At 34.3% G+C, this 12,738-nt stretch overlaps 1 protein-coding gene across 34 annotated transcripts in view; it reads right to left on the bottom strand.

Annotated features, from left to right (window-relative positions):
* Positions 1 to 12,738, bottom strand: part of LOC122009658 (thylakoid membrane protein TERC, chloroplastic-like) — a 36,989-nt gene that overhangs the window by 15,574 nt on the left and 8,677 nt on the right. For 13 of the 34 annotated variants that reach the window (XR_006119608.1, XR_006119619.1, XR_006119625.1 and 10 more), the window contains exon 4: positions 11,327 to 11,757. The exons of 14 other annotated variants lie outside the window; for them this stretch is intronic. The gene's annotated coding sequence lies outside the window, so the exon portion shown is untranslated. Of the gene's footprint in view, positions 1 to 11,322; positions 11,758 to 12,738 lie in introns of all 34 variants that reach the window. 7 more of the 34 variants (XR_006119607.1, XR_006119617.1, XR_006119624.1 and 4 more) reach the window with 1 other exon arrangement.

Genomic DNA, 12,738 nt, shown 5'->3' with positions numbered 1-12,738 from the left:
TGTCATGATTCATAACTTGATCCTTGCAACTTTGTTTAGCATATTGATATATCTTCTGGTGCCATTTCTTTTATTCCCGGATGAAGAAGCTGAAGTAACCCAATATCCTTTTTATCTGGTGTTCTCGTAATCAAGTAAACTTTTCATTAGATAATTTTAGAAAATTTTGGAGACATGTATTATCCTGATGGTGAATCCATGTTTCAGTTGATAGATGATAGATATTACAGAACTTTTAACTCACTTTTTTTTTAATCAAAGTTTGGAGAAAGCATTGAGCCACTGAGTGGTTACATTTTTTGTCTTATATTTTTAATTTCTTACGACTTTATTTCCATCAAAATGAGTAGATGCTTATGTTATGTTTTGTTTTCTACATTCATGCATTCATGGACCTGTGTGCAATCTACTTTATTAAAGCTGGTTCAATTATAAAGTCCTGAGATGGAAGGCACCTCCAAGGATATATTACTTTTCTATCAAAACATATTTCTCCAAGTGTATGCATATCATTCTGTTATGTTCAAGGAATGGTCCGTCATTCAAGTAGAGAGCTTCTCAAATTTAGTGCTAGCATGTTGCTTTTGCTCTTTAGCTTTGCTTATGTGAGATAGGGATAGAAGTAGAGTGGGAATCACATTTTTTTAATGCTACATAAACTCGTTATTATTTGAAGACAATTTGAATGATAAACAGGTATTTGAATTTCTTTTTTAATCTTGACTACCAGGTTATGAGAATATAAATTTTCTTTTGGATTAGAAATGATATATAGATTAAATCCCCATCATCATTGTTGTTATACTTATTTGAGTCTTTCACGTTAATAATAATTCTTCTGAATTTAATTAACTTATTACTCATGAATACAATACTTAAACTATCTAAAAAGTAACTCCCCAAAATCACAATTAAAAATGATAATCAAGTTGATACTTCATTCAACAACAGAATGGCAGAATGATCTGTGTCATAATTTAGTTAAATTATTTGCAAACTTACTGCATATTCATACCACATGCATATTCATCCAATCACTAAAGTTTACTAAGAGAATCATCCGATCACAGAGAAGAAGAGAGCCCTAAAACTGTCTTTCACGCACCAGGATGGACTCTAAGCGATTGAGTTCAAGGTTGCTTTGTCCCTTTCTCTCATCAGTGGGATAAGCAATCGAGGGTCTGACTCTTATCAGTCTCTTGTGATAGGAATCAGAGGCAAACAATTGGTACAGTGAGGGTCTTAGTCATGGTTCTTCCACTCGTTTCTTAGCCGTCACACCGATCCTTTCTTGCTAGTTGATTGCTTCAGATGGTTAAATGCAGATTTCTAAACTTCTCCACACCCTAAACCCTAACCATTAAAACCTAAACACATTATATTGGTAATCACAACATAATCTAACTTAAATCTTTGTTAAAACCCTAAAGGCATCATTTAAACACTAAGGGTGAGGGTGGTGTTCTGTTACTTTACCTTGATATGAATTTAATAAAGATATTGATTTTTGTTATATCTTAGTTTCATAATGTTTCAAGTCTTATCTTACTACGTTTAGTATATTGTTCAATATTTGATTAAAAGTTTTATCTAATAGGTTTTCAAATCTATAGCTAATGGATTCTAATATAGAAAGCAGAAAAAAGTGCATCAGGAAGCAGATCAGATATTGGTTGGGTTCATGCAACCAAAGTTGATAATGATCCAATGAAAATAAGTGTAATTACTGTAAAGAGATTATGACGGTGCCAAAAAAGAAGTGAAAGCATGCAACAGTGTGTCGGATGAAGTTAGGGAGCAAATGACCAATGTTTTAACCCAACTAACGGAATCTAGGAAAAGGATAAATGATGAATTGGAAAAGATAGAAAATGGTCGACGTAAGAGGGGTAAACCAGTCATGGAATCATTCGAGGATAGATTGAGGGATGAAGATAGTTAACAAATTGCTAAATTTTTTCGCACAAGCGACATTCCCTTTAGTTACGCAAAAAATCCAGAATCGGACTTATTTGAGTGGGAGAAGACAGGTTGTTCGATAATATGTGATGAATGGACAAACACAAAGGGAAAATTTGTTTGTAATTTTTTGGTGAGTAGTCCAAATAATACTATTTTTATGAAATCTATTGATACATCTAACCCTTTTGAAACAAATTCTGAAGCTTTTGAAGTTTTGGATGAAATAGTGGAAGTGGTTGGAGAGAAAAATGTTGTCCAATTGATAACAAACAACAATGCAAATTTTAAGATTGTTGTCGAGATGTTGCTAAAGAAGAGAAAAATGATTTTTTGGAACCCTTGTGTTGTCCAATTGATAGATGGAATTCTAGAAGATTTTAAGAGTAGTTTGTCAGATCATCGCATAACTATTGGTAAAGGTGAAAAAATTAGTACGTATATTTCTTCGAGAGACATAGTTCTTCGATAGTAAGGAATTGCACTAGTAATGAAGATTGGAAGTATCCAATAATTACTCCATCTGCTACTTCATATTTGATTTTATTGTATCTTATTAACATAAAAAAAAACTCTTGCATATGTTTTAATCAGAGCAATGGAAGTCAAATGAATTGGAAAGACAAAAGAAGGAGAAGAAATACAACAAATAGTTCATGATTCTGGATTTTATGATGAAATAGTACGTTGTGTGAACTTTGCTCTTCCTATCATTGAAGTAATTCTGAAGATGGATTTTGATAAGGATCCAAACATGGGATTCTTATATGAATACATGAAATATGCAAAAGGGAGAATTCAATCATTGAATGATGTAAAAGGGTACACTCTCTTGATCTAGATCTATAGTTATATTTTTATTCCTTCCATTTTAATTGTTTTTGACTGCTTATATTGTCTTTTATTTTATGCAGGTATGAGACTATTTGGAACATATTTAATGAGAGATGGAATGCACAACTTCAACCAATGTATGTAGCAAGTCATCTTTTGAATCCTAAATTACAGTCCGATCCCACTTTCAAGTTTTCTTCTGAATCTAATGAGGGATGGTATACTTGTTTAGTAAGTATGGTAATTGACTTCGATGATGATCTAAGCATGACTGCATAAAATTTAAAAAAGATAGAGGATCAAATTGTTGAATTTTCAACCTGTGAGGGATTATTTGGAAGTGAGAATGCAATGATGATGAGACATAGAACTCATCCAGCCAAATGGTGGAATTTATTTGGAAAGCATTGTCCTGAGTTGCAAAGGATGGCAATTCACCTATTAAATTTGACTTGTAGCTCTTGTGGAAGTAGACAAACTTGGAATGCATACAGGTTTATTTTGTTATTCAATTTTGATAACATAGGAAATGAATATGTCTAATGTCATTTATCTGTATTTTTTAGATTTACCCAAAGAAACAAATCAACTTTTACACGGGTGTGTTTTCTACCATTGAAAATTATAAGTCAAAATGGTCTTCAGATTTTTTTGCTAGATATTCCGCAAGATTGGATCAATTGCATGACGGCGTAGCTTTTGAAAATCAAGGGGAAGATGATAGAGTCCCTGTAGAGGGACAGGGACTTAGTGCTAATATTCCAAGATAGGATGGTAATTTTTTTCTTTAGTAATATATTGACAGCGAAGACAAGCAGTTGATTGACTTTGTGAAAATCTAGGCATTTGTTCAATTTCACTTATAACAAACCATCTAAAGTTGATCGATTGGATGTGTGCCACGAAGAAGCTTTGGCCCAATCGATCAACTGATCGATTGGGAGCTGTTGTCGCGAGGATAGAAACCTTCCCAATCGATCAGTCGATCGATTGAGAACCTCCAATAGATCAGGTGATCGATTGGAGAGCTGGAAATCGCGCAATAGAGGCTGAATCGATCGGGCGATCGATTTAGGCGATTTTCAGAGAGCACAGAGGCTCTCTGAATCGATCAGCCGATCAATTCAAATCCTCCCCAATTGATTGAGAGTCATTCAATTGATTGGGATCCGACCGTTACACAGGTTATAGCCGTTGGTGAGCGTTTTCCTCAGCAGTTCTTCGGCATTCCTCTCGAGCGACTCTAGTGACTTTCTCCACCGAGCTCACAGGCATACACCAGATCTTGGAGGCTTAGAGAGAAGTGTTGGTGCACTTCCAAGCAAGTCAAGAGGTGTAGTCAACCAAGAAGAAGCAAGCTAGGGTTTTGTAAATCTTTTAAGATTTATATTTTTAAGCTTGTTTTTCTTTCTTCTTGTATCGTGAGTTTGTACAAGGCTTCTCCGCCTTCGGTAGTTACCGTAAAGGAGTGTTTTTCATAGTGGAGTGAGCGTCGTGTGTGGATCCTTAGATTAGTCATCTCTTCTTGAAGTGGATACGAAGTAAATCCTTGTGTTAGCATTGTAGAGTGCTTCGAGTTCTTATTCCGCTGCCTATCAAAAACAACGAAGCAAGCAATCAAGCGTGACGAGCTATTCATCACCCCCCCCCCCTCTAGCACATTTCGATCCTAACAAATGATATCAGAGCAAGATCGCTCTTCACCGGAATCATCGCTGGAAGGGGCAACAAGGCTAGAGGATGAAGAAGTTGAAGCAAAATTTTATCAAGTCAAGAATTCATCAAAAGCTCAACTTCAAGATGGAATTCCAAGATGGACTTGGATTCGACACGAGGGTGCCTCCACCATTTGTATCCACAAGCTTCAATTCTTGGAAATCAAGGATCGAAAATTTTCTTATGATGGAGATAGAGCAATGGTTAGCTCTAATAGAAGGCTTCGAAGCTCCAACAAACTCAAAAGGCAAGCTTCTCAAGAAGCGCAAATGGAGTCAAGTGCAAATTCAAAGGAGCGAGGCAAATGATAAAGTGACCAAACTATTGGTCAATTTATTGCCAAGCAATATTTTGGCTCAAGTTGGAGAATTCAAGGATGTCAAGGAGCTTTGGAGCAAATTGGCAAAGATTCATGAGATCCCCTCCACTGTACCAAATTAAGAAGAATCCAAAGAGGGTGACTTATTGGATCAAGATCAAGAGGAAGAAGACTCCAAAGTTGAGAGATGATCAACTCTCGAAGAAGAAGTCCAAGAAGTTTCATCTTCAACGAGGCACAACGAAAAGGGCAAAGAGGGAGCATACTCTTTGTTCAACAGGCAAGAAGATGAAGATAAAGAAGCCTCCACCTCTAGGATTGAGGGGGAGCAACCGTCGTTGACACCGGATCAAGAAGAAGGAGAAGCCTCCACATCCGGGTCAAGTGGAGAAGAAGATAATGCATCTTCCAAAAATCAAGAGATATCAAATGGAGGATCGAGTGTCATCCCTACATGTGAAGGTACAAATGTTTCAATTAAAAATAAAAATCATATTATATGTTTTGAGTGTAGGGAACATCAGCACTACAAGAGAAAGTGCCCTAAATTGACCAAGAAGAAAGGCCAAGTGGCACCAAAGGACAAAGTGAAGCCCAAGGAGACCGCCCCCACAACAAAGAAGAGCAAGGAACACATTGTGTGTTTCTTGTGTAACCAAAAAAGACATTATCGGAGTCAATGTCCAAAGAGAAAGAAAGCGGTCAAAGTCAAAGGAGGAAGCACAAGTCAAGGGGGAGCTTCCAAGGTAAAACCCAAGGTATCATTTATTGAGCCTATCCCTTTAAATCATGGTAAAAAGCATACTAGTTTAAGTTTATATCATTTTAATGTTATTTACCATAAAAATAGGAAGAATGATAGAATTAAGGAAAATTATGTAGCCTATCATGTTAAAACCACCCAACCTAAGATTAAAAGGATAAAAAATAATTTAGACAATAACTCTAAGGATTCTAAGCATTTGCCTGAGAAAAAGAAAATCAAGGTTTTAGTGAAAAATCTAAGGTTGAGATGTTATGGAAAGAAAATCAAGTCTTGAGGTCAAGACTTGATAAATTAGAGAGGACCTTTAGAAAAATCACAAATGAAACACGAGGGTTCAAGAGTCAAAACCTAAGTTTAGAGAAACAAGAGTCATCCTATGGTTATAAAGGTTTGGGATACAAACCTAAAGTTAAAAAGGATGTAACTTCTTACCATAGGATTCCATGTAGCTATGGAACCAAGCCTAGGTCTAGGGGTCAAGTCAAGGATACAAGGGAAGTTATCCCTAGGAGTATCTTTGCAACGACAAATGTGACTAAGACTTCTAAGAAGTCTAAGAAAGTCACTAAGAAAGTTACAAGGGAAGCAATCCCTAGAGTTAACTTAGAGAAGGTGACCAAGGCTTCTAAGAAGCCTAACAAGGTCATTAGAAAGATATCTAGGGAAGTTATCCCTAATGAGTACCTAGAACATTCAAGGAGCACCAATAGGTTTTGGGTTCCTAGGAGCATTTTCTCTAACCCTTAGATGAATTAGAGAGTGTCAACTCAAATCGGAAGGGTAGTTAACCCAACCTTGATGAAGTTGGCACTTGGAAAGCATTTGTAAGGTTACTATTAACTTTTGAAAATGAAGGAAATTATTGTTTACTCTTTGAAAGAGTAAAATGTGTCATAATTAGATAAATTTGATGTAATGTTAATTGACATGACAAATCAAGAGTAAAAGAAATGCCAAATTGGGTTTTGACATTTTCTTGAAGAAAAAGTGGGCAATCTAGGATTCAATTTTAAGTTAGCTAAGGTTTAAGGATACTTAGATAATCTAGGTACTTTTTTTAAGCTAAATTACCATGCCTTGTTTACCCATCATATGTCATGACATCATATTTTGCATTCATGCTTTATTATGAAAAATATAGAAATATCATGTCATGTCATACATACATCATGTAGTTATAGCAAATTTTTAAAAAAATTATTCATTTTGATATATGTCATAACTCATCATGCATTATTTTTAATTCCTTGCAATTAAGGATAATGGCATTTACTAACAAGTAACATCCTAGGTGGATGTTCATAATCCAAAATGCCTAGATAGATATGCATGATCCCTAGTTTAGGGCAAAACTAAATTTTACATCTCGCAAAGAACTATAGGGTAACTTGTATGTGTTTTAGTACACATTAGATACAAGTGAGATGTTAGGATGATGAACAAAACTCAAGATGTTGATTTAGTGCATTTCTTTTGAGTTTTAGGTTCACCAAAATACATAGTTATGTGTTTTCCAATCACTCGCTGAATCGATCATCCGATCGATTCACCCTGCCTGGATCGATCAGTGGATCGATTCAGAGGCAATTTTTGCGAACAGAAGCTCGCGAAATCGATAAGGCGATCGATTGATATGGTTTCAATCGATTGAGACTCAACCCCAATCGATTGAAAATGCTGATTTTGGCTGGGAAAGCCTAATTTCAATATTTTAAACCATTTTTAGTCTAGATAATCATTCCTAACCCCTTGAAACAGTTGTATACATTTAGGGGGAGTTGTCATGATGAAAACACGGATGAATTAGTTAAGGGAGACTAAGTAGAAGTTTAAGTTGAGGTTTAGTTTCAATATTGATTTTTGAACCTCAAAGCTTCTAAATTTGGATTCCTAAAGATTTATAGATTCCAATTCATTGTTAGTACAACGACAGAAGTTACGAGCATGTCTTTAGGGGGAGTTATTCTTTAAGGACATGAAAATTTATTGTTAGCTTTATAATTCTAATTACGTATAAAAAGGGTCTTCTACCTTCCAAGGGAAAACAATTAGAAGCATGTAACATTATGGCGTAGAACATCCATATAACTAACTCCTAAAAATAGAAATTAAACTCCCTCTTAAAGGATCCGAAACTTACACCAATCCCAAGCACCACTAGAGCATCAAAGCTTGTTAGTTTTTAAGTAGGGATGAGAAAGGAAACTAAACCATAGTGCCATCTTTTCAAAGCTGAGAGGAACATAGGGAGAAGCTATAAAAAACAAGAACTTACCATCTATTCAAATCATTTGGAGCATAAGGAAAAGACCTAAATCATGGTATCATCCTCCCAAAACAGCCAAAATATCAAAACTAAAGGGATCTGAATTCCATAAAATTATAGAAACTAACTAATGCATTGAACAAAGTAGGAAACATGCACAATTTATAAAGAAAACATAATAAACAACCCTTAACAATTAATGAGGGAACTACTCATGAATCCGAAATCATGCATTTATACAAGCCTTCAAAACTTTAAGAAAAGAACTAAAACTAAAGCATCACACCTCAACCCATGGTACCCGAAATTCACTAGACATAGAAACTAACTTAAAGCAATACATAGTTGAGAACATGCCTTTAAATCTTAGCTACTAACCCCTCCTTTAGTTGTCTTAGAGCTCTAGAACCAGTGGAATTTGGTGAGGTGAGGGCTTAGGGCCAGCGTCAACAAGAAAACAAGGTGGAGTTCTAAGTGAGGGTTTTATATAATGTGGAAGCTTTAGGAGTTGGTCTAAATTTCTAATTCTTATAAATTTTATATAAAACCTCATACTAAGTTTTTATTCCTATCCTTTATCCATATCCATAATTATATAAATTTCATATATACATATATAATTTGTATGTGATAATATTACAGTTCTTAGTTATTATCTACAACATATACATTTTATAAGTTATGTATATACACGTAAGGCATATAAGTTGATATACAAATTCTTATACTTTTGTTTAAATACCAGATAGATTTTATAAATGCTAAGTCCCATATATTATTTTTATAAAACTTAATATTAAGTCTAAATAGAAACATATACCCATGGTTATATAATTCCATATATATTTTACTTAGTCATATAAATTTTATTCATGATACATAATAATGTATAAGTTATAATACTATAGTTTCTTAATTAGTTATTATGTGCACGTTCTATATATATATTAATCTTATATTTTCCTTATTTAATTCTATTTATGCTTTGAAATTTATATTATACATTTTATATTACGTAATATATTATCTATATTTTATTTCTATATTAATTAGATGAATAATCTCTAAAAATTTATACATACTAAGTTTTATCCCTAAATGATAAGTCCTTTAATTCCTATATAGTAAGTTTTATCTATTTATAATTCATATATTATAGTTTCTTAATTATCATACACACGTTACAATAAATTTATGCTCTATAATTTATATTATATATATTATTTAAATTTCATTTTGATGGATAATTTATACACATAAATTAAATAAATGCTACGTCTTTATATATTTATATCTTACTACTTTCTTAATATAATTCACAAATCCAAATTTCCTACTTGTAGGCTAACTTAATTAGTTAAATCTATTTATGTAAATAAATTCTTAATTAAATCAAATGAGTGATTACAATTAATCCAATAAATATCTTTAATTAAATAAATTTTAATTTTAATTAAATTCTAATTTAATCTAATATATACTTTTAATTAAATAAATTTGAAATCTTAAATTATAATTAATCCAATAAATCCCCTTAATTAAATAAATCTAAATTCTGATTAAATTGTAATTTAATCCAATAAATATCCTTAATTAAATAAGTGGTTTCAGACACTACACCAAGTGAAGAGTCTTGGCAAATGAAAATTTAAGTATGATCTTGGCAAAGGTGAAAGTCCAAGTGTAGTCTTGGCGGTGCAAGTCCAATTATAATCTTGGTAATGTAAGTCTAAGTGTAACTTGACAAATGTGAAATCCTGGAGTGAGGAGCTTTTGGCAATGTTGAAGTCACAGAGGTGAGGAGCCTCTTGGCAATGGAAGATCTGACAATAAGAACAAGGCTGAAGGAAGTTCTTGAAGGCAAAGCGTGAAGGATGAGGAAGCATCTGAGGGACGCAAGATTGATGAAAGAGGCTAAAAGACAAGGTCAAGTTGTGCGAGTGAGAACGAGTACTGAGTAATTGTACTCAGGGTAAAAACCCTAGTGTCAGGGTTTACCAATTAACTGGTATATGTCTCAGTCGACTGGTGGTTGAGAAACAGCAAGTGTGAGCTTCTGTTTGCTCAACCTAGGATGACCAATTGACTGATATGTCCATTAGTCGACTAGTCCTAGTCGATTGGTCAGTCTAAAAAGATGAAGGAAACACTTAATGTGTTAATTGAAGATGTGAAGGCCAACGCTACCATTGAAGAAGATTTTATCAAGAGCAAGTCATCCGACTTAGTCAACCTAATTCAAGTCTTAGATGAGCTTAATTAGCAGTTAAGTCTCATGTTTATGTAGTAGGGATATGTAGACTCAATTTATACTTTTATTTGGATTGTAATAATGCCATAAGTTTAAAATGGCTAAGTAGTCTATATAGACATTTACTAAATGGACTTTCTTTTAGCCTTTTAGGGGTTTTTAGTCACTGTATAACTATAAATAAAGGGAGTGACAACCACACATACATCTTTTGATATATTTTCAATCTAAAGAATGTTGAGGCTCTCACTTATTGGTTCTTCATTGAACTAGAACTTATCAAGGCATTCCCTTATGGCATTCGAAGACTTATCAATCTCCATCTGCTGGAAAATATGGTGCATATGTCCATGAAAGTTGAAAGGCAACTGAAAAGGAAGGGTTCAATCAAGCATGGGCAAAATTCTAATTCATCCACTTGGAAAATTAGTTGGAACAAAAAAAATGATAAATTTGCATTAAAGAGTAAGACCGAGTTTTTGAAGAATAAAGATGTTAGTTCTCCATTGGTCAAAGGTAAAGAACATATCCCATCTTCAAGAAATAGAGATATTAAACGTTTTAAGTGTTTGGGAAGATGACATATTGCTTTACAATGTCTAAGAAAAAGAATTATGCTTTTGAAAGAAAATGGTGATATTGAAACTGAGAATGAGTCCGAGGATGATAATGTCTTGCCACCATTAATGGAAAGTGATGTAGAAAAGTATCATGTTGAAGGTGAAGCTCTTGTCACTAGACGTGCTCTAAATATGCAAGTGAAGGAAGAAGATGAAGAACAATGACAACATATTTCATACTCATTGCCACATCAAAGACAAGGTATGTAGTATGATTATAGATGGGGGAAGTTGCACTAATGTAGCTAGTATTATCTGTTGGATCGAGTTGCACATGAAAGGGGGTGAATCACGTGATTTTGAAAACATTTACTTTCCTTTTGCGATCAAAGTAAATGCAGCAGAAAAACATGAAAATTAAAAGCAAGTAAGAAGATAGAAATAAACATGATCGATTTTACTTGGTTCTGAGCCTTCGGTGACTCTTACTCCAAGACTCAGGTCCCGCGAACCTATTGATGGGTAATCCACTAAACGTCTCTTCCAGAACCACCGGAAGAGGTAATCAAATACAAGATGGGGACGGTGTAATAGCCTGCACTTCCTTTTAAAAGCAGTAGTATGAAAAGTTTGCAACACAATTAAAGTTACCAACAATTTGGATGCGCTCGTATGTTGTTGTCGGTCTGCCAGAGATGATCGATTGACTCGGAAGCACAACTCGATGGCAGACAGACTTTTTTGAAGCAACAGTAGGAAGTCAGAGCAGTCGAAAGCCTAATCGGAAGCACAGAAGCTCGTATAAATGATTGATATGATGACTTGGGCGACCACTCCTTTTATTGAGCATGGAAGGTGTCTTTCAAATCTTTGAAGGCGCCTCCAATGTGGCAAATCTGATCCCGAGTTTGTTGCTCCTTATCGCCGACAAGTTCTAAACTTTATCCTGCAGAAGGCGCCTTCCATTCACCAAAGCTACCTTCCATGAACAATGCCAAGGCGTCTTTCGATGCTTAAAGGCCCCTTCCATCTTCTAGAAGGTGTTTCGGGTACTGTTCATTCGAGACATTTTGTGCTCTTCTTGCCCTGTAAAACATGTTAGTCCAATAAGCTAAATAATAACCTACCACTACAAAAAATATAGACAATAGGATCGAAAAATTAGCAGCGGTTGATAAAGCAGTTGTAAAAATAGAACCAATAGAATCGGTCATAGGTGACCGCTCCTAAAACTGCTTCAATTGATATATGTTTTTAAGTGGTTGCAAAAACATTTCTGTTGGCCACCTTTAGAAGCGGTTAATTTGACTGATTCTATAAGGTGTTTTTAGGAGCGGTTTAAGACCACTTCTAAAGATCACATACGAGATTTAAAAAAAAAAAAAGGTTCACGCATCTCATATTATGTTCACAATTCCAGCAATCCTCTTTATTCCAACAACCCTTTCTGTTCCAGCGTCCTATCAAATTAATTGTGCCCTAGCATCATCCTTCCACCTCCACATCATAAATCACCTTTGATTTTGTTTGTGAAAGTAATTTCTTGGTTTAGTTTTAGCAATGTGATAATTTTTTTAAGTGTTAATGGTAATAAAATTATAATCGGTTAGGTCTTTATTGGGGTGGTAGATTTATAAATTTTTTCAATGAATCCCTTAGTTTGACTTTTTGCCCAAGTTATTTGTATTATTTTTCAAGTTTGTTGTTGTTATTTGTATTGTAAACTTTTAGAAATTATTGAACATGGTCAAATCATGCACAAGGAATGGATGACTATCTCATATGGTAGTCTTGAGTATCGAGTGGGAATCATATATTTTTTATGTTATGTATTTGGTGATGCAACTTAAAAAGTCATAAGACCATGTCCTTGCTGCAAATGCATAAACTCATTGAGTCATGATAAGGCGACAGTACAATCAGAATCTCCCTTAATTTCAGTATTAAATGATTTCATCTTCTAAGCTACATCAGTTAGGACCTAAGCTGGAATTCCCTTAAATTCCAAAACCTAAAACTAAGCCTAATGAATCTGTGAATTGTAGAGGTTAATATAATAATAATAAT

Source organism: Zingiber officinale, chromosome 8A (genome assembly GCF_018446385.1).
Source record: "Zingiber officinale cultivar Zhangliang chromosome 8A, Zo_v1.1, whole genome shotgun sequence".
NCBI classification, from domain to species: Eukaryota; Viridiplantae; Streptophyta; class Magnoliopsida; order Zingiberales; family Zingiberaceae; genus Zingiber; species Zingiber officinale.
Note: the sequence above shows the minus strand (reverse complement) of the source record. Positions and strands in the feature narration are given on the sequence as shown.